At 47.4% G+C, this 25,541-nt stretch overlaps 1 protein-coding gene across 2 annotated transcripts in view; it reads left to right on the top strand.

The window, feature by feature from the left end:
• The window catches only part of LOC142571513 (high affinity cAMP-specific and IBMX-insensitive 3',5'-cyclic phosphodiesterase 8B-like), a 403,386-nt gene that overhangs the window by 82,283 nt on the left and 295,562 nt on the right, over positions 1 to 25,541 (top strand). The window lies entirely within an intron of this gene.

Raw genomic sequence — 25,541 nt, 5'->3', positions numbered from 1 at the left:
CCCTGGCTGTCCGATCATAATAAACCTTGGCCCTCTGCTGGGCCTTTGTCATTGCTTCACCTGACAACTCCTGTGCCCTTCTTAATCGTTCGAGGAGCTTAAGTACGTACTCCACCACGACTGGGTCGTCGCCCCTACCTTCCCATGATTCTCGAAGCATGCGAAGCGGAGATCGAAGCGAGCGACCGTACACCAGTTCAGCTGGCGAAAACCCCGTAGCCGCATGCGGCGCGGTCCTTAAAGCAAACATCACCCCAGGCAGACACAGCTCCCAGTCAGTTCGATGTTCAAAACATAACGCTCTCAACACGCGCTTCATGACGGAGTGGAGCTTCTCAACGGAATTCGACTGTGGGTGGTACACTGAGCTGTGTAACAGCTTTACCCCACACCTTTCGAGAAAAGTTGTCGTCAAAGCGCTAGTAAACACTGTGCCCTGATCTGATTGGATTTCCGCAGGAAAACCAACTCGCGCAAATATGGACAGTAGTGCATTGACTATCTCAACTGAGCTGAGTTCTTTAAGCGGCACTGCTTCAGGGAACTTTGTCGCTGGGCAGATCACAGTCAAAATGTGTCTGTACCCCGTGGCTGTTACCGGCAGAGGTCCCACAGTATCAATAACGAGCCGTCTAAAAGGCTCCGTAATGATAGGTACCAATTTCAACGGCGCCCTCGATTTGTCCCCTGGTTTGCCCACCCGCTGACAAGTGTCACATGTCCTCACGAAATGGTCTGCGTCCCGAAAACACCCTGGCCAATAGTACTCTTGCAAGAGACGGTCCTTAGTTTTCTTAACTCCTAGGTGTCCGGACCACGAACCCCCGTGTGACAAGCGCAACAGATCCTGACGATAGCATTGAGGCACGACCAGCTGATCGAACTCCACTCCTCGGCGGTCTAGATACTTCCGGTACAGGACTCCACCTCTTTCCACAAAACGCGCAGTTTTCCTGGCGATACCTTCTTTGACATTGCAGCGCACGTTTTCCAGGCTGCCATCCTTTTTTTGCTCGGCTATCAAAGCCGACCGGCTGACTTTTAGCAACCTATCAAGTCCGTCTGACGTAGGCGCGATGAGCAAATCAGTAGATAGCTCTTCTAACTTTCCCGCGTCGGGCGTTTCCTCTCCAGTATCTGGCGCCTTTAACGTTACAGACTCAAGTCTATTCAGTTCGGGCGTGCTCTGAATATCAGCTTGCTGCGCCTCTGACCCTTTTTCGTTGTTTGATAACGTCGGCCCCGCAACTACCGCCTTTGCAGCGAGCTCCCGAACCTTCGATCTGGTTAAGGCCTGAACACTAGCTTCACCAAACAAAAGCCCCTTCTCGCGCAGGAGGTGATCGGACCTGTTTGAAAATAGGTACGGGTACTGGGGTGGCAGCATAGATGACACTGCCGCCTCTGTCTCAAGCGCTCCGAAAGGTCCTTCAATAAGCACCTTTGCTACTGGCAGACACACGCTATGAGCTTCCACGGCTTGCTTGATCCACGCGCACTCGCCCGTGAACATATGGGGTTCTACGTAAGATGGGTGAACTACATCCATCGTAGCTGCGGAATCGCGAAGCACTCGGCACTCTTTCCCGTTCACGAGGAGGTCTCGCATGTAAGGCTCGAGAAGCTTCATGTTCTCGTCAGTGCTGCCTATTGAAAAAAACACAACTTTTGGTGTTGTTTCCGGACACTGCGCCGAAAAGTGACCCGGCTTCTGGCACGTATAACAAACGCCCGCTCGCCTCATCTCGAACCGCTTTCTGCGTTCGGCTTCGGCTGCCGTCTCTTTACGTTTGGTCGGATTGCTTTCACTCGCATCCTCACTACGCGTGTCCCCCTTAAATCTCATGGGCGTGAACCTTGGCCTCTCAGACTTGGAGCCAAATTCACCCTTTTGACCGTCCTTAGCTCCGCGAGCTCGACGCGTCACAAACTCCTCGGCTAGCTCAGCGGCTCTAGCCACCGTACTCACGTCTGGCCTATCCAAGACCCAGTATCGCACGTTCTCCGGTAACCGACTATAAAACTGTTCTAGCCCGAAACACTGCAGAACTTTATCGTGGTCACCAAACGCTTTCTCTTCTTTGAGCCACTCCTGCATGTTCGACATAAGCCTATACGCAAACTCTGTATATGACTCACTTTTGCCTTTCTCATTTTCCCGAAACTTCCGACGGAACGCCTCCGCAGACAGCCGGTACTTTTTTAGAAGACTCGATTTCACTATGTCGAAATCCTCTGCCTCCTCTCTATCCAAGCGAGCGACTACGTCGGCCGCCTCGCCGGGTAACAAAGTGAGCAAGCGCTGTGGCCACGTTTCCCGAGAGAACCCCTGCTTCTCGCACGTTCGCTCAAAGTTAACCAGGAACAAACCAATGTCCTCTCCAAGCTTAAACGGCCGCATCAGGTCAGTCATTTTGAACAATACTCGTTCTCCTGCACCGTGTGCCTGACTTCCATTACGAGCGCGTTCCATCTCTACCTCAAGACGCTTCATTTCCAAAGCGTGTTGACGGTCACGCTCTTGTTGCTCTCGCTCTTTCTGTTCTTTAAGTTCGCGCTCCTGTTTCTCTTTTTGCTCTTTAAGTTCGCGCTCCTGTTTCTCTTTTTGCTCTTTAAGTTCGCGCTCCTGTCTTTTTGACCTCTCCTCAATAGTCTCAAGGCATTCCGACAGCTCGTCATCCTCAGCCTCTAACTCAAGAATAGTCCTTAGCAGTTCAGGTTTTCTGAGTTTGTCTGAGACATCCAGACCCAACTCTCTTGCAAGCTCCAACAATTTCGGTTTGCGCAACGACTTCAAATCCATGGCTGCTCTGAATGCTGCTTTCTCTACTGCTTACTATTGTCTTGCCGCAAACTAACCCGGCAGCAACGACAACCACAATTACCAGCTCTGTTTCTAACACTAACAAAAGCCTGGCAAAGCTCAGAAGAAGAAAGTCCCGCACTCACCAAACCTCGCAGGCAGGAATTCCGCGCAGTCGTTCCGCTGCAGGCAACCAGTCATCACACAGGGCTCGTTGCACTGCTCCCGGATCGTCGTTGAGCTGCTCAGCATACTGTCAACTGCATCTCTTTGCTGCTGGCCTCCGTTGTCGCGATCTCGCCGCTGGCAGACCGTTGTTTGAAGTCGTAGGCGATCTCACCGCTGCCAACCAGATGTTTGGATCTGACTGCTGGTACGATCTGTTGGGAACTCGGCGCTGACGCCCGTGGTTGTACCTGGGTCGCAAGCCCCAAGGGTAGCGTTGGCCTGGCGGCCTGGGGTACAACTCGAAGCATCCGAAGGTCCCGGCAAAGCATGAGTCGACTGGTAACAACGAAACAACTTGTTTATTTTAACATCGCAAAGAGTTGGCGGTCAGGTTTGACCGAAGTAGAGAGACGGGAGAGCACTTCACTCAACAGAAGAAATCGGAGCCCTTCTTTTGGCGTCCGGGGGCAGCTGTTTTTATACTCTCGCAGTTGAGGGCAAGAAGGAACCCCTCAAAAGACGAGCACGTGAATGTACAATGGGCTAATGGTGACGCACACTGTCGTGGCGCTGCGCACGATCTCGTAGCACCTGGTCGTGGCGCTGCGCACGATCTCGTAGCACCTGGTCGTGGCGCTGCGCACGATCTCGTAGCACCCTGTCGTGGCGCTGCGCACGATCTCGTAGCACCTGGTCGTGGCGCTGCGCACGATCTCGTAGCACCCTGTCGTGGCGCTGCCGGTCGGACACAATGACTGTAATGAGAGGATGGTCCCTGCCTTGGCATCGCCTGTTTCGGGCACAATGACTGGAACGAGATCCCTGCTTTGGCATCGCCTGTTTCGGGCCCAATAACTGGAATGAGATCCCTGCTTTGGCATCGCCTGTTTCGGGCACAATGACTGGAATGCGAGGAGGATCCCTAGGCGGTCGCATCGCCGCAGACGCGCCTGGAAACACCTGGCGATGAGTGTTGCGGCGACGACGATCGGGCCAAAATGTCTGCCGCCCCGCCGCAGTCGCGCCGGCAAAACCACGTGTCGCAGGCGAAACGCAACACATCACTTTGATTACTGCTTTATTCTTTCGCGCTTTCTTCGCCTAGCCCATCTCCTTGCTCTGCGACTTCAGCTCGATGTCGTATTCGTAAATCCAAGTTTTCTTGCACACGAAAACCCTTTGCAAGAATTAGTCGCTGTTGTCTGACTTTTTGTCGCAACTTTTGCTCAGGAATCAGCAGTATTGGAACCACTTTGACGCGAACATTTCTCAATTCCAAATTTTCAGTCAAGATTCTGTGAATGGATGACTTTGTCAAACCAAGTGCTTAGGCTATTATTCAAACAGTCGTTTGGTGGTCACTGGACACAACAGAATGCACACGACCGATGTTTTCATCTTCGCACGAGGTCCGTCATGATTCTTGGCTTTTGACTTGACTTTTGACATTTGGATTGACTTCTCGAAAACGCTATACACACATGAAGGGAGTTCTCCCCTTTAGGGCATCCTTTCTTTAGGCCTTTTGCAACATTTGATAGACTTACGCAGCATTCTTGCCCAATTTCACAACAAATTTTACATTGATCCCTCGTTCCACATGTTCTTTCATTTCGGCAAAGACTAAAATTGAGTTGCGCAAAAAGTGCACGCGTAAAATTTTGCCTTGCCATAGAGCAAGCAGTCCGGCTTGTACTATAATCCGTTCCATACGTAGCAGTCAACGCTGTGGAAGAAGTTCGGTGAAGGAAAGTTATCGCTCCGCGCGTTCCGTCCATGCTTCGCTGCGCGCGTGTTTATATATATATATATATATATATATATATATATATATATATATATATATATATATATATATATAATCAGTTGCGCACAATTGCGGTCAAAAATCATTGAACACCAGGGCCGGATGTTTCAGCCATTCGCTGGCTAACCATGTGAGCGGTGTGCTTGGGCGGGGATTTTTGCGCCTAATGTCAGATAGAATATCGGCGACCCCGTTTATTCTCCAATACTCGTCACCATCTTCCTAACTCTCTACCTTGCGCTTATCATCTTTCGTTTCATCGCTTGTTGCGCGGTCCTTCTTCTATAACTACTAAATTTGTGATCCATATGTTAGTACCGGTAGATTGCAATGACTGTACATTTTCCTTTTCAATGATAGTGGTAAGTTGCAAGTCATAACTTGGTGATGCCTACCGTATGCGCTACAATGGAATTTGAGTCTTTTGTACATTTTATTCTCATATTACTCCTTCGTTATATATTGTAAACGTTCCTTTAATTATGCGCAGCCATCCAAATGATCCCTTTCCTGCTGAATGTTCTCGGTAGCATGCCCACCCTTAATGCGCATTTTCATGTTGTTTTCCAACTCACTTTCTTATCCACGCGCACAAAAAGTTCTGTACGTGTCATACGTCGTCCGGTCAGCGGCGCACATAGTTTGTTGATAAATGACTCAAGAATGGGCCGAGTAGATTACCGCGTAACTCATGCCTGATTGTTTGCTTTATCACGGCTGAAACAAACAAACAAAAAAAAGAACCGTCTGCGTGGACCCACAAAGCTGTACGTATGCGTGGGAACGGTTTGTGAGAATGAGGGCCGACTAATTATGATAAAGAAATGTAAGTATTCTTTGCAACTTCGTGCTGCAGTCTGGTGAATGACATTTTTTTTTCTTTCGTGATAGATATAGCAACGGTACCGGTCAACAGACAACGTTAGTATAGCGAGCGTGTAGGGGGCACTAATAGTAGTGCGCAATTGCATTATATGATACTTGTGCATGGATAGCTTTGCGGCACAATATGGAATTCGAGTGGTTACATTTCGTGAGTGACACCAGGTCGCAGTGGGGAAGAGAAGAGCATGTGATGGGCGAAGCACCTGAGTGCATCGCTATATCATGTGCTTTTCTGTTCGAAAGTAACCGAAACATTCTCCGTCAGCTGGAGGCGCCTTTGGCGGGAAGTAGCGGAAGAAGATAAGCTGGAATGAAGTGTTTTTCTCTTATTCTATCTGGAGAGCGTATACTAATAGCCGCTAAGCCTTACTAATAAGGATTCGGCACGTGGTATTACAAATCAGGGTCCTGAAAGAGGCCCTCGGGCGCAACTACTGCCTCCATATGCGCAGCAAGGCCAGATGCGTGTGTGACAACAGTCTTTCCACAAGATTGTCTTATTTCTCCAACCAAACTAGTAAAGGAAGCGTTCATCTTATTAAGCTTGTGGTGCTCACGAGGCTCGGTAGCCAGCGTGCGAAGTCTGGTCGCACTCTGCGTACATGTCATCTATTCAACGTCGCAAGTAATATTGTGAAACGTTGCAGCATATCTCGGGAATTGATTCAAAGGAGCAGAAATTTTTTGAATGCATGGAAGCTTCCTGACTGATGGCTCGGAAAGACGACGGATTGCTGGAGTTTGAAGAAAGGGGTAATGTGTAAGCGGGGCTATGATGAGCGTCTGCTGTACACAAGCTGACTGCTCACCAGAGGAGAATCACGAGGACAACCCCCTTGGTCACCCAAATGCCGTCTGCTAATTGAGAGCCGTCCAACTTATAAGAAGCCGTAGCCTTGGGCGATGGCCGCGAGCAGCAGCCGCCACGACAGGATATAAGGGTGGCCCACTTAGGGCGCCGTGGTAGAGTACTTTACTCGATGCTGCGCACACAAATGCGCGCGTGCTATGTTTGTTTTCGTTACTACTTCCCTACTCGCACGGTTTAGCCCAAGCTAGCGTTGTAATCGAAGCGTCGAAGGAACAGTCGAGTAATGTCCTCTACCACGGCGCTCTAAGTGGGCCACCCTTATATCCTGTCGTGACGGCTGCTGCTCGCGGCCATCGCCCAAGGCTGCGGCATCTTATAAGTTAGACGGCTCTCAATTAGCAGACGACATTTGGGTGACCAAGGGGGTCGTCCTCGTGATTCTCCTCTGGTGTGCAGTCAGCTGAGGTGTATAGCATACGCTCATCATAGCCCCGCGTACAGTTTACTCCTTTCTTCAAACTCCAGCGCTCCATCGTCTTTCCGAGCCATCAGTCCGGAAGCTTTCATGCATTCAAGGAATTTGTGCGTCTTCGAATGAATTCTCGAAATATGTTGCAACGTTTCCCAATGTTACTTGCGACGTCGAATAGATGACATGTACGCAGAGTACGATCAGACTACGCACGGTGGCTACCGAGCTCCCATCACAAAGGAAGAGCAGTTTCGTGAGCACCGCAAGCTTTATAAAATGAACGCTTCCTTTATTAGTTTGATTGGAGAACACAGATGGAGCGGCTTTTCTACTGTTAGGCATTTCCCGACGAAATGGGCTCCGAAGAAAGGGGAGGGGGGGGGGCGGACGTAAGAAGCGGTGTGTTTGAAGTCCGTTTAAAGGAGTTTGGAGTGGGACGAGGTTCGCGAGTCCCCGAAACAAGCTCATGTGAACACTTAATGCCAGATCGCAGCATATGCTCGTAACCTCTGTTGATACAGGAGCGAGATTTTCCGATGACTAGACGTGCACGATGCATCACAGAGATGTCGCTTACGAAGGTACGCATGCCGGAGTGCTGTTAAAAAAAAGAAAAAAGAAAACAAAGAACAAGTAGAATGCTAATTCGCTCCTACCTGCGTTTTAGCCCAGACTAAACTGAAGGCTTCTTGCCGTACGGGTGTGCGAATATTCGAAATTTCGAATATGAATCGAATATTTTCCTTATTCGAAGCGTATTCGATTCGAGAAATGTATATTCGGAAACTACCGAATATTCGAGGACGGGTGAATAACGGTGGAAACGGCGAATATTGGGACAAATCTGGAATAATTGAACAATGAACGAATTATATGCTTGCTCCGCATTCTCCTAAGAACATGTTTATTCTGTGAGAACTTCGCATGGATCCGCTCATGGTCTGTATGCGCTGTTTCAGTCTGTCTGCATCAGGCCCGTGAGACATGATCAGTTTCGGTTTATTTTTTACCAAGCTTTATTCCAGGGCTCTTTCATAACAATATATGATGTACTTTCGGGCTCTGTAAGTATACGCAAAATACGCATCTAGAAAATGTTACCTGGATAATTTTTAGATGTTTGGAAATTAAAAAGAAATATATGACCACGGAGAACATTGCATCGCCATCGACAACTACCGCCTCGTGTTCCCGCTTTTCTAAGCTTGTAGCCGGCTCTTTGCTACGTGCTGCGCTGTTGCTCTGTGAGGCAAATGCAAACGATGCTAAATTCGCCACTGCGCTATTTGTAACTATCTTAGTGCTGATACAGCCCTCGCTCAAGCGTGTTCTCCAAGAATGGCATCAACTGCGGAAGACGAGCCACCGAGCAGGCAAGAAAAGAAAGCCGGAAGAAGCCTTCTTTGGCTGTACTACACAAGACTCTCGCCGTCGTCAGCTCGGTGCAAGTCGTGCGAACGTGTTCTTCAAATGCCAACGGGAACGACTACTACTCTTCAAAATCACGTGAAACAGCACCCTTTGTTGATGAACGAGTACGAAAAAGACGCTGCTGCAAACGCTCCGTTGAAGAATCAACCGACACTGGACGATATACTACAGCAGAGACAGCAGCCATTGTCTCAGAAGAAAGAAAACTAACTTAACCAGAAAGTGGCAGCAATGGTCGCCTCAGATCTCCTCCCTTGCAGCTTTGTAGAAAATCGGGTATTCAAAGCACTGACGAAAGCAGCTGAAACGCAACTGCCATCTCGAAAAAAAAAAAAAGAAACTGTCGCGTGTACCCGTCCCGCGCCTGTACGATGAAACAATAGCAAAGGCACGACACGAGCTGCGAAAAGCACTTGAACAAGGAACAAGCACTCTCACTTTTACGAGCGATATCTGCACGTCACGTGGCAACGGGGGCTTTATAAGCCTCACGTGTCATTTTTTACGGTGAAGTTCGAGATGAAAAAGTTCACTTTGAACATGCGACATATGCCGGAGGGTCACACGGCTGTGAACATAGCTGCCTCATTGGAACCGCTAGGCACCGACTGGCAGATACCAATCGACTGCGTGAAGTACATCGTGACAGACAAAGGCCGCAATATCCGAGCGGCTGCCAGGAGACTGCCATGCCTCCAGCGAGCCTTATTTGCGCACACTCTGCAGCTGGCGATCAGCGATGCGATGTCGTGTACTCCGGCAATCAACAGACTCTGCAAGAATGAGAAAGCGATTGTAGGACGCTACAAACATAGCCATAGTGCGCAGAAAAGACTGAACGATCTGCAGAGGCAGTTGAACAAAGACGTACTCTATGTTGTGCAGGATGTTGACACATGACGGAATAGTCAGTACCTCATGCCCTCGAGGCTCCTTGAACTCAAAGTCCATCACACTTAAGCTCACCACTTAGGAAACGAGCATAGATACCTTTATTTGACCCAACTGTGATCTTAAGTGCTGAGAAGTACCCCTCCTTTCATGTCAAATTCTAATTATTTTTGGAATGCTGCATTGCCTCGAAGGTTGCAAAGGCAACTCAAGGTTTGCTAACAATATTGTAAAGTGTATCAAGACCCGTTTTGCCGAGTGTGAACTTGACTAAGTGGCCAGCCTGGCTATGTTTCTTGATCTGCGCTTTAAGGCCACAGTTCATCAGGCATCTGGTCAGATGATCTGGCTGAAAGATGTGGCAGTGGGGACAGTGCCGTGCCAGCGTCGACTTCGTCTCCTCTGGTGGCATCCAGTGTATGGAATGCTTTTGACGATATAGTGATGAACAAAGAGAAGACATATTTGGCACCTGCCCCTGAGAGGCAAGTTACAGACTATGTGGAAAAGCCTCTTCTGGATAGGGGTAAGAATCCTTGTGAGTGGTGGCAGTCCATTGGCCGCTTCAAGTACCCGCTTTTAAGTGCACTCGCCCAGAAGTACTTGGCCATCCCTGCCACCTCAGTTCCCATTGAAACAGTCTTTTCTACCGGAGGAAATGTTGTCACAGCGCAGAGAGAGCGCTTACTTTCTGAACATGTTGAGCAGTTAATTTTCTTCACGGTAATCTGTAACAAGCGTTTTGCTTGACTGAGAGCATTACCTGACATTACCTGAGTGCATTACCTATAATGAGTGCCTGTTTAACCTGAAGCAGCTTTGTAAAATGCAATATTATTTTTAAAAGGGTAATAAGGTATTGTTACATCGTTTTGAAAATTTTTAATACTGCACATATATTCGATATTCGATTCGATATTCGAAGACAGTTTTTCGCCTCATTCGTATTCAATTCGTATTAGAACATTTCAATATTCGCACACCTCTACTTCTTGGTGCTCTCAACCGATGAGGCCAAATCTACGATATCTACGTTACAGTGCGTGTTCTACGGCACTAGCGAGGGCATTGTATTCTGGAATGAACTTTTAAAGCGCCCGTCATTAAAACTACGGCGACAGCTCATCGGCTGGCTTATTTGGTCGAATGTCGGTCGGATTTCAAAATGAATGATTATCCGTTGATCGTCATCACCATCATAGTCGTCGTTGGCGTGTTTATTATCACCACCGTCATTCCCACTCGCTAAACCCTCACCCGTCCCTTTCCTACATATAAAGCTGGATCCGCCTCTGCATAGCTCAGGGTCGTAAACTAGAATTCGCCGATTTTATTTGTTTCATTACGTGCAACATGCAACAGAAATGAAGCATTTGATGTCGCGATATACTAAGATATACTATGTATTTCTATGACGCAAACAACACTGCGCTTCCCGACGCGTTTTTCGTACCCGCTGCATGAGTGATCTGCCGAATCGCAGGATTTTTGCATTACGTGAAAGGCAGTATTAAGAACGTTTCTTTGAAAGAAGGAGCTTGCGTAACTAACGGTGCCACACATGCTGTCTGCCTTTAAGTTAGTGAAGCGTTACTTCAAGAGTCTGCTCGAATATTTCATCTATACTGTTACATAACTGAATCGATAAATCGGGTATATATTCTATTCATTAAGCCAAACAACAAGAACAAGACATTTGCATCAAACAAAGTGCCACATTGCTGACGCGAACATCTGGCTGAAAGAACGAGATAGACGAGGGAACGAAGCAGTGGAGGCGCGGGCTACCGGCACAAAGCAATCTTTCCGCACTGTCTGCGATTTCCGTTGCGCCCGTTTAACCGCACGTTTCACAGAATCTGCGAGCGGTTAGAACGCGCGCTCGACTGGAGCCATTTATATCCGGCGTCGCCAGTCGGGCCCGTGGGGCGAGGCTGCGGTTTCTTCGCCCTTGTTAGTGCCGGCGAGAGAACAGCAGCAGGCCTGCCGCTCCACGTCCATGGCCGCTTGATTAACAAGAAAGAGAAAAAAATGTGCTCCGTTTCTCCGGCGCGAAGGAAGTATTCTTCGTTAAATCTTCACTAGAGGCAGAAGAATTTGCAGCCTTCGGGTGCGCGCAAGTGGCCGAGATACAGCTGAAATGGATGGCTCCGCAAGCCCTTTCACGCGGTGAGCTTCGTGTAGCAGCGCTTGACAGGTATATTGCGAGTGCCTTGCAGTGCTTGCTGCAATTGCCTGACTGTTTCTTTTTTCTTTTCGCGTCGATGTAATAGAGCTGACCTCCTGAAGTAGCGGCCGCTGTTTTTTTTCCTTTCTTGCCCCTTAAAGCTCAAGTTAGACCAGCTAACTTGAAATAAAAAAGAAAAGAATCCGACAGAACTCGTTCCACGATGAACAACGATGTTGGCGTAATTACCATTGAAGCAATGAAGTGACACACGTTACTGCGAACTCCGAAACGCGCCATGCGTGGGGCGTGCATGTAGCCTAGCTCCTCTCTCGTTCTTCCCACTGGACATCTGTGCCATCTAGCGGCGCCACCGCGAAGTCCGCGCATGGCGCGTGCGTGTGAATATATATTCATAGAAGATTGTCTAAATATGTGCCACGCGGGATCGATTCCACCCAGCACTGGATGAAGCTTAAGGAATGTTTATTCTCTTTGAAGAGCGGCACACAGCCAGTGGCACATGCCCAGCGACTCAAGCACGGCCGACGGCTGGTTTCAAACCCTATTCCCTCAGCACCGCAGCCCGAGGAGCTGTTCATTCGAGCATGGTCTGACTAACCAGTGACCCAAATTGGCAGAAAAACGGTTAGCGACAAAAATAGCTGGCCCACGGAAAATGCGGGAAGTAGCCTAAGAATGCTAATTGCATAAAAAAAGAGAGAAAGAAAACGCGCTTCTTGAGTCTGTTGGTGCTGATTAAGAAGTCTGGCGTTAGCTAAACTGTGCTTGCGCTGTGCGGACAATGACGCTTACTTGACGTGTGGTGGGAATCTAGTTTATTTCAGTGGGCAAGTTTACTATTGGTCCGAGTACGCCACACTACCGCTCATGACGCAAGTGCTCGTTTGTAGAAACATCCAATCAAATGATTCGATAACTTCACAGTTTTAGAGACTAATGTGGTTACATTACTACAAGGTGCCTGCTACTGGGTGTGTTAGTAAACTACGCGTGACATTCCTCGATCGGCCATGCACTTCCGTATATATACTCACTGTGCTAGGCCAATACCGAAGGTTGTGCGGTGGGTTTTTTCTTGTGCATACATCGGCACTGAGGCGAGGCTGGCAGGCCCCGCTAAGTGGCTAACGCCATTAAATCTAAACGCGTTGCAGACGCGTGAGATTGTGCAGATGTATACTGTTCGTGAAACGTTGGCCTGTTGAAATCAGAGCAAGACGAGAGTGCACAATATGATAAAGAATGGATGTCGCTGTTGTTTATTGTTAGGAGGAAGTGGGGCCCCCAGACCTATAAGAAATGGGTAGAGGGATTAAAATAGGGCGGGTAAGCTGACAGGGGCCATTTACTAAGTCTGTGAGTTTCAGGCACAGTAGTTGTAACTCGTCCATGTCTGATAGGCTTCTGCGTCCGCTGTGTAACCGAGATAGACGACGCTCGCAATCCGCCTGCGTTCCCGGACAGGTCCAGTTGACTGGACGCGCGGTCACTCCGGTGGTCCTTGCAACTTGGAAAGGGGACCAGAACTGAATCCTTCAAGCATGCCCGCATTGCTCGGCCCAAGTGGGCCGCCACCTCATCTGGAGATTGTATGGACACGAGATGTATAGTAATCAACAGTGGACGAGCAAGACATTTACTTGGAGCCAACTTTTCGTAGTTGGCCCTGACGAACGCAAGTCCTCTGGTCTAAGCGTTTGCTCCAGAGGCCTAATTCCCTTGTTCGTCCGCTGCTCATCACATCAAACTGCCGAGCGTGAGAAGTTTCAAGCAACGTCACGCAAACAGTGGTGCTTATTCAAAGGATCGCATGCAGCCATATGGTCACTAGCAAATATTTGTAGTCACGAAGCCGAGGCATCGCTATAGTTCCTTATGGTGGTGGTATATCCTTACTGGTTATGAGCATGACTATGAGATAGAAGAAATCTCTAAATCAGAAGAGAGTCAAGCTATACGTAAATAAATTGTAGGAACAACAAGGACATTCAAAATATTAGTACGGAAAAAAATAGGGATAAGCTACGTGGAATGAAGAAGTATCATAACAACGGTAACATTCAGTCCAGCTGGATGTCATGGCGTCTTCACTCGCCTGTTACAGCCCTTAAGGAAATAAAAGATAATTTTTGCGGCTTTTCTTCATTTGTTGCTATATTGACTGTAAATCTACACCTATGTCTAGGCGTCCCGTCGAAGCATGTGATGAAGCGGCGTTATTACCGTGCATCAGTGTTCTTTTTCTTGTCAACATATCGATCTTCATTTGGAATAGTAAGACCTGTACGTCGCAATACAACAGGCTTGCGTTACATTGCTTCTGTCCCAGATTTATCTTTCTGAATTTATTTCGCGTCTGTTTTTTTATCTTTTATTTTTTTTATTGAAATGAATATTAGGAGAGGTTGGCGCCTTTATGTTGGCACCGGCTACTCCTTGTCACTTGGCAAAGGAAACAAATTTGCGTAAAAAGGGAGAATAGCGACACGAAATATGGCACTCAGTAGAACACTGGATGAATAAAAAATATACAGTCCAACAGTACATGAGTCGCAAATTTCTGTGCATTAGTTCAGTCCACGTACGCATATATAAAGTCAGATATTTAGAACAGCCATAACACACAACACATGTAATACACTGCAAGTACAGAACAGAATTATACATATTGCATAAAAGTTGCGATCGCCACATAAACCAAGTATGAATCACGAACAACGTTTATGTTACTCATTTTGCGCATTCGGATCATCTGATACCTAATATTTTCCCAAAATGTTGGTCTCCTCTAAAAACTTTTTCAGAGCAAGAAGCGCTCTTTTTTGAAGGCCCGCAGTTGGCCATGGGCCAAGTATTTTTTTTTTTTTAGAGTGAATGGTCTTCTGTCTAATATCAACAAATTTGCTTGCAGTAGCCTTCTTTGTGGATTGTATTTAGTGCACTCAAGGAGAAGATGATGCACATCGTCGTCTGCATGGCCGCAAGAACACTGCGGACTAGAGACACGTTTTATCCTGTACAAGAAGTGTTTAGTGAATGCAGTACCAAGACGCAGGCGGTGTACCAATGTTTCAAATTTTCTGTTGTCTTTTAGATTTTCCGGCATTGTGAAGTTTATACATGGGTCTATAAAGTATAACTCAGAGTTTTTAGTTTGCTGATCAAACCAGGTAGTTTTGCTGAGGCGACAAGAAATCTGTCTCAGGAACAGACGGACTTCACTACGAATTAGAGGATGATTGGTTGTCTTCGCGTTATTGTGCGCCCGATTCGCAGCTGCGTCCGCTGCAGTATTACCAGGAATATTGCAGTGCCCAGGTATCCACTGGAATGCAATTACGTGGTTCATTGCACTTGCTTTTGTAAGTTCTTTGAGTGTCTCATACAACAGCAAAGTGTTCAAAGAATTTTTCTTATTGCTCTGTAGTAATGTGAGAGCGGCTTGCGAATCGCTAAAGATAACCCATTTTTGCGAATGTTCTTTTGATGCTATGAAACGCAAAGGACACAGGATTGCAAACAGTTCTGCCGCGGTGGAAGATGTCTCTCAGGATAATTTAAATGTTTGCTCTAGCGCTAAATGTGGAATGACGAATGCTGAAGTCGAGGAATTTTTATGACACGAACCATCTGTATAAACGTGTATGTACTGGGGATATAAGGAGTAAATTTGGAAGAGTGCCAGTTGTTGTGCGGCTACTATGAACATGTCTCTCTTAGATATAATCCCGTCAACCGATAATTCTATTTTAGGACATGTTAACATCCAGGGAGGGTAACAAACATCCACTTTGCATAATTCAAATCTTGGTAATAATGCTTTATGTTCTCGAACAACATCGTGAATTTTGCTTTTGTTTCTTTCGGTAAGCGCGAGGTTTAATGGATGATTCTCGTGTTGGGTTAAGATGCGATAAATATTTCGCGTCTGTCATGTTCATCCAATCGCTTTGAACTTGTACTCTGGTAAATAATCTTTCTTTGCTGCCATACGTACGACCTTTCGCATGTGTTGCAGGAACTAACACCATAGCTTCGAACTCTTGCGCGCCCAATCAACGCCACAGTATTCAGTTTTCTTCGCGCACACCAATCGTGGAGCAGAAAATTACTTTGCTTCGACCGAGTATGTACTGTTGTTCTTGCGTATTTATTTAAAGGACTCTACGTATAAAATATCGCGGTTCTGACCTGGTTGCAGCAACATCCTATTTATTATGAGTAAATGCGGGCCATCGGCCGTGTTGTGCTGAATACGTCTGTTGTCAGATAACCGGGGCCAAGCAGTAATGCCAGTTTGTGGTCGGAAGCACACGCCGGAGTACTGACTTCGGCTGACTTCCCCGCTGTTGCTGTACATTATAGGTGTCCGTCCCGGTCGATATATTTGCTGCCTTCGCGGCTGAAAATGTTGCCCTCCTTCAACCCGAAATCGAGGCAGCAGCTCACGCTAGATCATTTAAAACTCTCCTAGGCTCAAGAAAACGAAAAAATGTAAACGTAAATGACTCTTTGTGAGTTCAGCCATTTAGGAATTCAGACGCGATGCCTACAAACCCTCTGAGCTATTTCCAGTGCTATGCTCAAGCGTATACGTAGAGGTCTTCCACCATCTGCTGGGGCTGTAGGAGCGACAACCACGCGTTGAACAGACCGTAACAGTAGCTAAGTTACGCAGTAACCAAACTGGATCTTACGCGTCGACTTATCAACAACTTTCTTTTTGCCACTTCTAAAGTTAATTTATGAAGCACGCAGTACTTTCTCTTTAGGCTTCCTTGGCTTGTCGTGTGGTCCAAATTCAAACTGTAAAGCAGTTCTCGAAATGAGAAAACTACCAGGCGAACTCACCTTCAACAGTCGCTGGTCACGATGCAGGCATAAGAAATGCTAAAACAGAGTTGATTCCGCCTGCGTCTGCGAAAACCCCCAGCAGTCGGCACTATCTCGCATTGACAGCGTGCTCTCAAGGCAGAAGAAAGGATGCTTTCCGAAAGACGGGGGTGAATACATGGACCCATATTGCAAAGAATAGCGTAAGCACGGACCGATGAAGGACCCTACACATGCGAGCTATGCTTTACCGATTGATGAAAGCCATAAAATAGTGTTTGAAGTCTGTGCCTTTCTTTCCGTGCCCTTGTCTTTCACGCTGCATCCAGTTTTGCCGTTGTTAAAGCGCGGAGGTGCAATGAGTGCCAAGAAATTGTGCCACCCAAGAGAATCGCTCACTGGCAAGTCGCCCACGCCGGCTACAGCGCTTGTTCGCCGTATCCAGTCGCTTACAGTCAGACGCAATAGCTGCTATTTACTTCAAAAGCTGCGTATTTTGTTACACCTGTCACACGCTCTACATGCTGCGCTTTTCAAGCAAACTGTGTGTGCATGTGTGTGTGTTTGACGGTGCGCGTACACGTCGCTTCTACTGACTTGCTCCAGACGACGAGGGGCTTCAGATGTCGTTGGGTGCGCGTAATTGGTAGGCTTTTTCCGCTATAGCCAGTGGCTTTTTCTCCCGCCCTGGAACGGGGATGTGTGTGCGGCAATGCTTGCGGATATTTTACTCGTAAGATTACGTACGGTGTAGGTACTCTGTGATCATCTGTCAACGTTCGCGATAGAAGAGCGATATACACGTTGTGCGCTTGCTTGTAGCAGCGTCTCATCTTTGTGGGAGCTGCTTGCTATCAGTGTACTGCAACGCAAGTCATTATGTCTGTTGCTTCCTTTTTGTTTCTTTCCTTCTGTTATTCCTTTATTTTTTGCCAAGTTGGGTACTGCACGCCCATTGCAACTTGACTGTTTGGTCTTCGTGGACGCAACACTGCTGGCCATGCGATAATTCCGAACCGCTTTCGAATCGCTGCAGTGGATACGCTACTACCAATTCATGCTCAGTGCGCCCTAGAAAGTTTCTTATGCAGAGGTTGATGCACTGAAGGGCCGTATTCTGTGCTTCGTGTTGACGCAAACCGACAACGCTAAACGGGACACTCACTGTTCACTTTTATGAGCTTGCTTGTCGCGTAAATTGTTTGCCCCATCTAAAGCAAACGTTGCTGTCACTTTGCAGCCTGTCCCTTTCTTTCCAGCTATAAGGTGTCTGCGATCTTCATTCCCCTTTCTTCTTATTTCAAGAGGAGAAAAAAGACGGTACTTTCTGGCCCGGCCGGATAAATTTCTTTTCCCCGCGGGCGTCTGGTTGTGCAGCGTATAGGTTGTTGAAAAGTAAAACTCTGGGTGCAAGAAGGAAGACGCGTACTGACGGATCGCTGCCGATTGCGACACGGCCAGCCGTGGGCGTTCTTCAGGCGTCACTTCCACCGAGGGCACCATTTGAGCCGTTTGCGTGCGCTGGTCATTTATGGAACTGACCGCCGTTACTTCTAGTGTCTGAAATCGTTCTTCCCTTGCTGACTTTCAGGCGACACGGGAGACGTGTGCTCACAGAACGCCGAACCGTAGTGCTGCTTCCAGTTTCAGTATTGACCAAGCTGGTTTCCACACCAAGAGCGTGCGAGTTTCTTCTCAGTTGCTTATGCGGTATGAGAGATGTGGGCAGATGTGTCGTGAAAGCTTCTGCAAGCGTTCATCAAAAAATAAATAAATAAATAAATAAATAAATAAAGAAAAGAAAGGAAAGAAATTGCTCAACTCCTAGCCAGTAAGTTTTTTTTTTTCTTTTTAAGCTTCCCAACAAATTCGTTGTACCGTTTGTAACGATGCGAAACTTGCATCGTCGCTGTCTCCGCTGACTTAGTGACGAAGATTTAAATAAAAGAGGCCGTGTAAGGGGGGTCATTTCTCAGCCGCGTCTCAATTCTTCTGCTTTTTTCGTAGTTCAAGTAAGGAAAAACTTTCAAGTGCATGTCTCTTGGGTTTCTTCTTGCTTTCTTTCTCTCTGCTTGTGGTTTAGACCGGCCACCTTTAGCTTGTGGCCGGTCTCGTACTGTTTAGGACGACAAAAAGCTGAGCTAGTTGGTAACGATTCATAATGTAAAGAAGGGGTAAGTCTTCCAGACACGGATACAAGAGAAGTGGACGTTCGTGTTGTCCACTTCTCTTGCGTCCGTGTGCGCACGCTTTACTCCTTCTTTGCATCATGAATCGCACTGTTTGTATCTTTTTAAGCACCTAAGGCGTTTTCTGACTATAGGTATGTCACGATGTTCCTATCAAGACTTAAGGCCACGTGAGCTGCCTCCCGCGTAAATTTTAACCGTTGTTTCCTTAAAAAAGCCTGCACGGGACATTTATTGCCAGGAGGTGAATGGAAAATGCTCATCGAGCGCTTTGCTTCAGCCATGTTCTTGATGTTGCTGGAAGTGTGCCGCACGATTCGGCTTTGTAGGTATATAGTGCCTAGAATATATATTCTAGGCACTATAGTAGGTATGACGGTCGTTGCAAATAATTGGTTTAGACAGCTTCGACTGGCAGGCAAGTAACCGCTCTGTACCGCAGCCATTTAATGCTGTACTATTCTGCCCCTAGCCGCCAGTCAGCTCCGTTGCTCCCGTTTTACGAACGTGATTTGTGTGATTTGGTTCATGCAGAAGGTATATTGCGATGGGACGAGAGAGAGGTACGAAGTAAAGGAGAAATGTAGACAGGTCAACTAGAACTAAAAATCCGGTTTGCTTCACGACACTGCATATGGGGGACGTAGAAAGCTAGGAAGAAAGTAGGGAGACAGAGCCGCAGACAAATGATCAGAGTCAGTCACAATAACTGCGCACTACGAAAGAACAGGATGAGTGCAGAACATGAAATCGCTCGTCCTGTTGGGTATGTTTTCTGTCCTCGTCTCATCGCGCTGCTTCATTATACACTGTTTCACCTGTTGCAATACTGAAGAAAAAATATCCGATTGCAATTTATAAATAATGATGACATCGATAAGTCGCAGAATTTAGAATACTTGGCCGTAGTATGCGTGTTAAAGTGATAGCGTTATTTGTGTGAAACTAAAATCTGCTTCCAATGAGAGCAAATAAGGGGTGGGCGCCTTGGTCTCACCGTAGTTCTTGGCCGCTAAATATAGCATGTATCCATGAGAGGGCTTATCTTTTGCCTTCGAGTTTGTCGGGTGTCGCTATGTGTCCCCCTTCCACCGGCGCTGTATGCTGTGCTCGCGATATCCCACAGATCTGTAGACTTACGTGTACGTATTCAATTTTTTTTAAACCCTTAAAGGATGAGTTTGACCTTTCAGGCCAGTTTATTGTTTTTTTTTTGTCGAGTAGATGAAAGTCATTTCAAGTAAATGATCCAGCTTTCTTCACTGGCACAGCTGTTCCCCTACTTGCCATTTAGAACGTTGTCACTCCCCCTTTTTTTTCCTTCTGAGAAGTAATCTTTCAATGTCCTGCTCCAACCCAGTTTTTTTTTCTTTCAATTATTTTTCCTATGCGTACGAACGATAAGTATTTTGGATAAGCTTATGAGATGCAGAGAGGGAGAAAGAAAGAACGCTATACATCACTCGGCACGATTGTGTAAGGGCAGCGTGTTTAAAGGTCCCTTTCCTCTCCTGTTATGTTCATGGTCGTCTGAACGCGTCGTGCTTCTTTTCTATCTTTGTTGCGCTCTGTCACTTCGTTTCTTTTTTTCTTTTCGGTGCACAAGGGTGACTTTCTGTATGGCAGGCCAGTAATGAAGTGGAGGAGCAGGACGCGTTATTAAACTCCGCGGTCATCCTTTCGTTGGTGCCGCAATGTACTTCCCCACCCTCTTATTATCGGACTCTCACTTCACGACATCGCTTTACTCTTCTCTTTTGCCTCCGTCCTGTTTTCTGCTTCCCATTCGCCCTGCCAAATATCTCCTTTATATTTGCGCCCGCGTTATCGCCGCGACTCCTCCTCATAGATGCCCCGCGCGGCTCCAACAATGTGCAAACAAGCCGCCGCATCTCGCCAAAGGTGTGCGTGCAAGGATCCCGTGGCGGCACTCGCCAATATCTCTTCGGCCACCGTCGAGTCCCTCTCCATTATGCGCGAAAGCCCGTTGAGACGTGGCCAGCGGATGCGCCCGCATGTTCTGGCCGGCTGAGAAGGCGTGCTGCCTGGCGGTGTGCGCGATTTCTTACCTTTGGCGATCTCCTCTCGGGAACGTTCTTTTATCCCCAACCCACCTTCGCCACCCTCTCCCTCCCCACCCCTTCTGCGCAACTCCTCACCCCCTGCTCTCTTCCAGCTTCTTAAGCGCGAGGTTTTTTTTTCTTTTTCTTGCTTCATTTCTTGGTCTCTGTTTGTCGTTAAAGCCTTAGTATCCACAAAGGCTTCGGCGTTGTCTTCGCGTTCTTCTTGCTCTTCTTCGCGCATTGACGTCTCTTGTACGAACTTATCCCTTCGGGTAAGGGCGTTCAGCACATGCGTCGTTGCCCGGTTCTCTCGCCTACTTTATTTCTCCCGCGTATATTTTGTTTTATTATTCTGCTGCAGAATCAATATAGGCATAGATTTCTCCGTCGCCTTCACGTGCCAATCCCTTATGGGAAGCAGTTTTTTCCTTTTCTTGCCGCTTGCCTCCTCCTCTGTTTTCCTGAAGATACCTCCCCCCCTCTTCGTAACCCCTTCGTAACCCCCTCGTCACCCCAAATCCCTGCAGGGGATTGGCGTATTTTGTGCCCACGCAGTTTTTGTGAGAGCGGTTTTACCGGCGCCTTCACCTGTCTTCATACCGCCACGTGGACCGTTTGCACAACGTCTCGAGGTGGGATCTCTGCTGCGCGGGCGTGTTCCCCGCTGTCTGACGGTGCCTCTGCCGAAATCCTTCCCCTCCCACATTCCATCATTCGGTTATTGCTAGGTCGGTGCTTTCTTTAGAATTGCAGGCGCTGGTTCTTGCCTTCCTTTTTGCGTTCAGTATGGCAGTCTCATCTTCTTGTTTTTCCTTTCTTTCTTTGCGAGAATGCAAGAGGTGGTATTCTTTTCACGTACCCTATTCGCTTGACATCAATGCGGTGACACCGACCCGTGCCCAGTCATTTTGCATATTCGACTCGCGTGCGGTGACACTGGTTCATCGCTGGTATTCCCATTTTATGACGGTGACACAGCCGAGGTGTGAAAGCCGTGCCTGAGTGACTCGGTCGCACCACGAGGTAGACTCCGCGTCTAGCGACCATTTGTGCGTCATTGCTGGCGCATACGCGTATGACATTAGAACATTCCGTGTTAGGACAACTGAGATTGAAAAGTACGGGTTGCAAAAACGTAAACCGAATGCAATAAACGTCCTGCCTTTTGAAATTGTATTGGATATTGCGGCAATAGTTCACGGTGCTTGATTCTTCATGTTTAGTCGTAAAATGTCACGAAATGCCACGAGACTCGATATAGTGAGCGGCTGTGAGTATATATATATTGTTACGAAAGATGTCTATTTACAAAGTGAAACGAGGTACGGGATGAAGCCACTGGGAGGAACCAACCGGCATTGAGTACAGCCGAGCCAACGCGCGCACACTCTACTGTCGGAGCCATGGTAGTTGTCACAAGGACGCACTAGCCCAGTAATATTTTTCGTCATCTTATCAATTAAAAAAAAAACTTGCCCTTTATCGCTGGAGTCTCGCGAAGGGGCTAGGCAGTGATTAAGGTAATACCATATTTACTTTCAATTACCTTGGGGAAACAGTGGCGCTGCTGTAAACGGGATTGCCTGAAAGTGGAGGCTTCCAATTGACGTCTTTTTCAAAGAGCCAGCACACTCTGAAGATGTCTCTAGGAGTCGGTGTTCGGCTTGCCGCAATCTATACTAGAATAGCGCGTAAGATGGCGTTTTGCTGCATCCTTATATATGCGTTTGTTTTCAAAGAGTGAGCACTCGCGCTAGGGTGTACAGTTGCATTGCATGCGGAGAGCACTGCCGGCTTATCACAGCACCAGCGTGCAAGACCGGGACAGAAACACTTTCGACGAAGTGACATTACCAGCAAAAATATGCATACTCTTTGACATAGTTGCCTTGCTCTACATTTATTATATCTATATTGTGTCCGTACTTTCACCTTATCCTCTCTACCATCCTTTCTCCCTGCAATTTAACCCCCGCTGCTGACCGCCCTTCAGGCGCCAGCAGAACTACATAGACAGTTACGGTGCGGTCAGTAGTAATATTTTCTCTTTCATTTTCTTTATAGATCCTAGATGAAGAAACCACTTGTATATAGACAAATCTGGAGGAAAGGTGAGAAGGTTTGCGATTTCTGTGCCCCGGTTTTGATCTTTACAGCACCGTTTTCTTCGCTTGGGTGTTACATTATGTGCGAGAAGTATTATATGCATTACGGGACAACCGACGCTCAGCACAAAGATAGAATTTCAAGACAGCCTTATTTCCTCATCAATGATCGTGGTTTAGGCCAATCTACGTTCTAAGCCATTCGAACTTTCCATATCCTGACATTATCATGGAGTCGCACATTTCATAAGACTGGCCTAAGCTCGCATGACTACTGTGCTTGATTTCACTCTAGGTAGCATTATAAGATACTCTAGGGGTAATATTGTGAAATTCTGAATTAAAGAATCCGGCCTTTGATGTACACCTTGCAGGGAATCATTCGACGGTCGAATCAGATACTTCTTAACTGTCACGTTTGAAGCTTGTAGCTTCTGAATGCGCCTTAATTTGTTGCGTGCAATATACTGCAAATGCTTTAAGTTTCTGGACGATATATTCACATACTTACTTGAGTCCACCAATAAGTGATTCCGGGAAGAAATCTTGTATATATATTGTTATGCTGCTTCCGTGACAAGCTATGTGGCTTTCTATTTCGCGAGATTTATTGCGTTCGAGCATTAACTGGGAATAGTTGTTTAGAGTAATACCCATGTCACACGGCACGTGTAATGTCATTTGCAGCGAATCAGATTACGTCTTGATGCCATTTTTGTTGTTTATACACGGGCATAGTGATTGACATTCACACCTAATGGCATTCGCCCGTTGACTGAGTTTCCCGAACTCATGCAAGCGCGACTTTTGTAATTTCGATGACAGGGTCTTGGCAAAAAATTACGAAATTGATAAGTTAAAACTAAATGTAATCTGAGTAAAGGTTTTCATAATTGCTGTTACGAACTTTTAAATAATTTTATGACGTGCGGCACGATAGTTGAAGTAGTTTGTGCAGCTATATTCTTCTTCCCAGTCTCCGACTGAACGCTAGCACCCCTTGTCGGCCATGTTTGCGAACGCTCGTTTGCTTTTTTTCCATTTGCGAATATTGTTTTCAAAGTGGTCCCGTGCTAAAGCCTATCTACCAGCCACGGAAGCCAACTCCGCAGCTTCGTCATCGGGGAATGAGAAGCGAAAAGCGCACTGGACCGACGACGAGACGCGCGCTCTGCCGAAAGTGTGGGATGCCACCTCACCGATCTGTGCAGGGCAGAGTGCAACCTGAAATAACGCTTATCGATTGTCGACTGCCTGCGTGCCGATAAGCATCGCCATCAATTGCGAATGTCATTTTGTATACCCGTGTAGATAGGGAACGCAAGGCCGCAATGACATTCGGTATGAATGTCATTTACTGTGAACGCCATTACACGTGCCGTGTGACAGAGGTGTAACTTAAAAGATGCACTTGTCGTGTCATTGGATCATATCCTTCTTTCGAGTTGTTCAACCGGTTTTCACGGTTGCGCACGAATGCACTCATTTCGTAGGGGATTCCGAACGGGAAGGGCCAGATTTAAATTACCCCGATAAATGGCGAAATTTATAACCTGATTTCGAAGTTTTCACATCCCTGCGACTCAAAGCGACGGCTCTCTGCGCGCGTTCTCCCGCCCCTGCTTGTTCTGCGCGTGAAGAGCGAGGGGAGAAATGAGGCGAGGAGGCTCTGCGGCGTCGCCCGCAATACTCTCGGCGCCGAATTGCACAAATCCCAATCAGGTCTCATCGCGTCACTTTATTGCCCCAACTTGAAGGCATTGCATAAGGGGTGGGTACAGCTATAGGCAATCGCATATACAAGAAAGTTATTGGTACCGTGTATAATGATATGTTTAGTAATTTCTTTGATTACGAAAGCAAAGGACACAAACTCAGTAAATATAATGCAGTTCTTGCGCGCATGGAGCGGCGCACGTAGAACATGGGCCGCTGTCGCTGCCGGCGCCTGTATGCTCGCATCTCTGCGCATGAGCCTGCAGTGCAGTGGTTGTTGCTGCCTTTGGCTTACGGCACGTAGTAGTGCAGTCCTGTGCGCCTCTTTTCGTGTTCGTCGTCGTCCATTTGCGATGCCGTCATAATGAATATCAACCGGCATGCCCAAGTTTAGTGTATTCATAAAAGTTAGACTCATTGAAAGACCTGTCGGGTCGCACGAAGGAAAGGGAAGGGGCGATGAAGAATTGGACAGGAGTTAACAACAGTGCAGTGGCCACGGCTGTCCGTGGTGTGGCCACATGGCGATCACGTTTTCGTTGTCTTCGTGCCAGGTTTCCGCTCTCGGTGAAAGCGGCCCGGACCCTATTTCACAAGTGAACTCTACCGGCCATGCCTGCATACACGTTCTTCTTTGAATGCGCCCCCTTGACACGTGCATTCAAAACGCGTGCAGTAACATTTGCCCCTGCGCGACTAACGGTACGCTGTACTTGCTACATACGAGCTGGTGTGTTTGTATACCCTTCGGCTAGCGTAAGGAACCGCGCTGCCGAATAATTACGCCACGTTAATTAAATCATCCTCTGGTCGGCTGAACGGCTCGCCGAAGCGTGCTTTCAAGCTTCGAGGGCACTCGCGAAACGAGGCCGCCGCCGCCTGTTCACGCGCTTGCAGCCATCCATTGTGGAATATGGCGCCTAGAGGTATTTCAACACCGCGTTACCCATTTAGCAGCTCCTTTCTTTAGTGTTCTTATTTAATCATGCGCCATGAAATTTCTGTGAGTTACGAATACTTCCGTTATCCTAGTTATTTCATTTTTTTTTCTTCGTCGAGCGCCACCGCGCACATTTTCTCAAACTGCGCGAATTTCTTGGTGTGCGTTATTTCTGTCGACCTGCTTCGCTTGTCCGGCTTGGCCACTAGTAGAAAACTAGTAGAAAACAGCGCCTC

The sequence above is a fragment of the Dermacentor variabilis genome, chromosome 2 (genome assembly GCF_050947875.1).
Source record: "Dermacentor variabilis isolate Ectoservices chromosome 2, ASM5094787v1, whole genome shotgun sequence".
In the NCBI taxonomy this organism is placed as follows: domain Eukaryota; kingdom Metazoa; phylum Arthropoda; class Arachnida; order Ixodida; family Ixodidae; genus Dermacentor; species Dermacentor variabilis.
The sequence above is the reverse complement of the archived record's forward strand: the minus strand, read 5'-3'. Positions and strand labels throughout refer to the sequence as shown.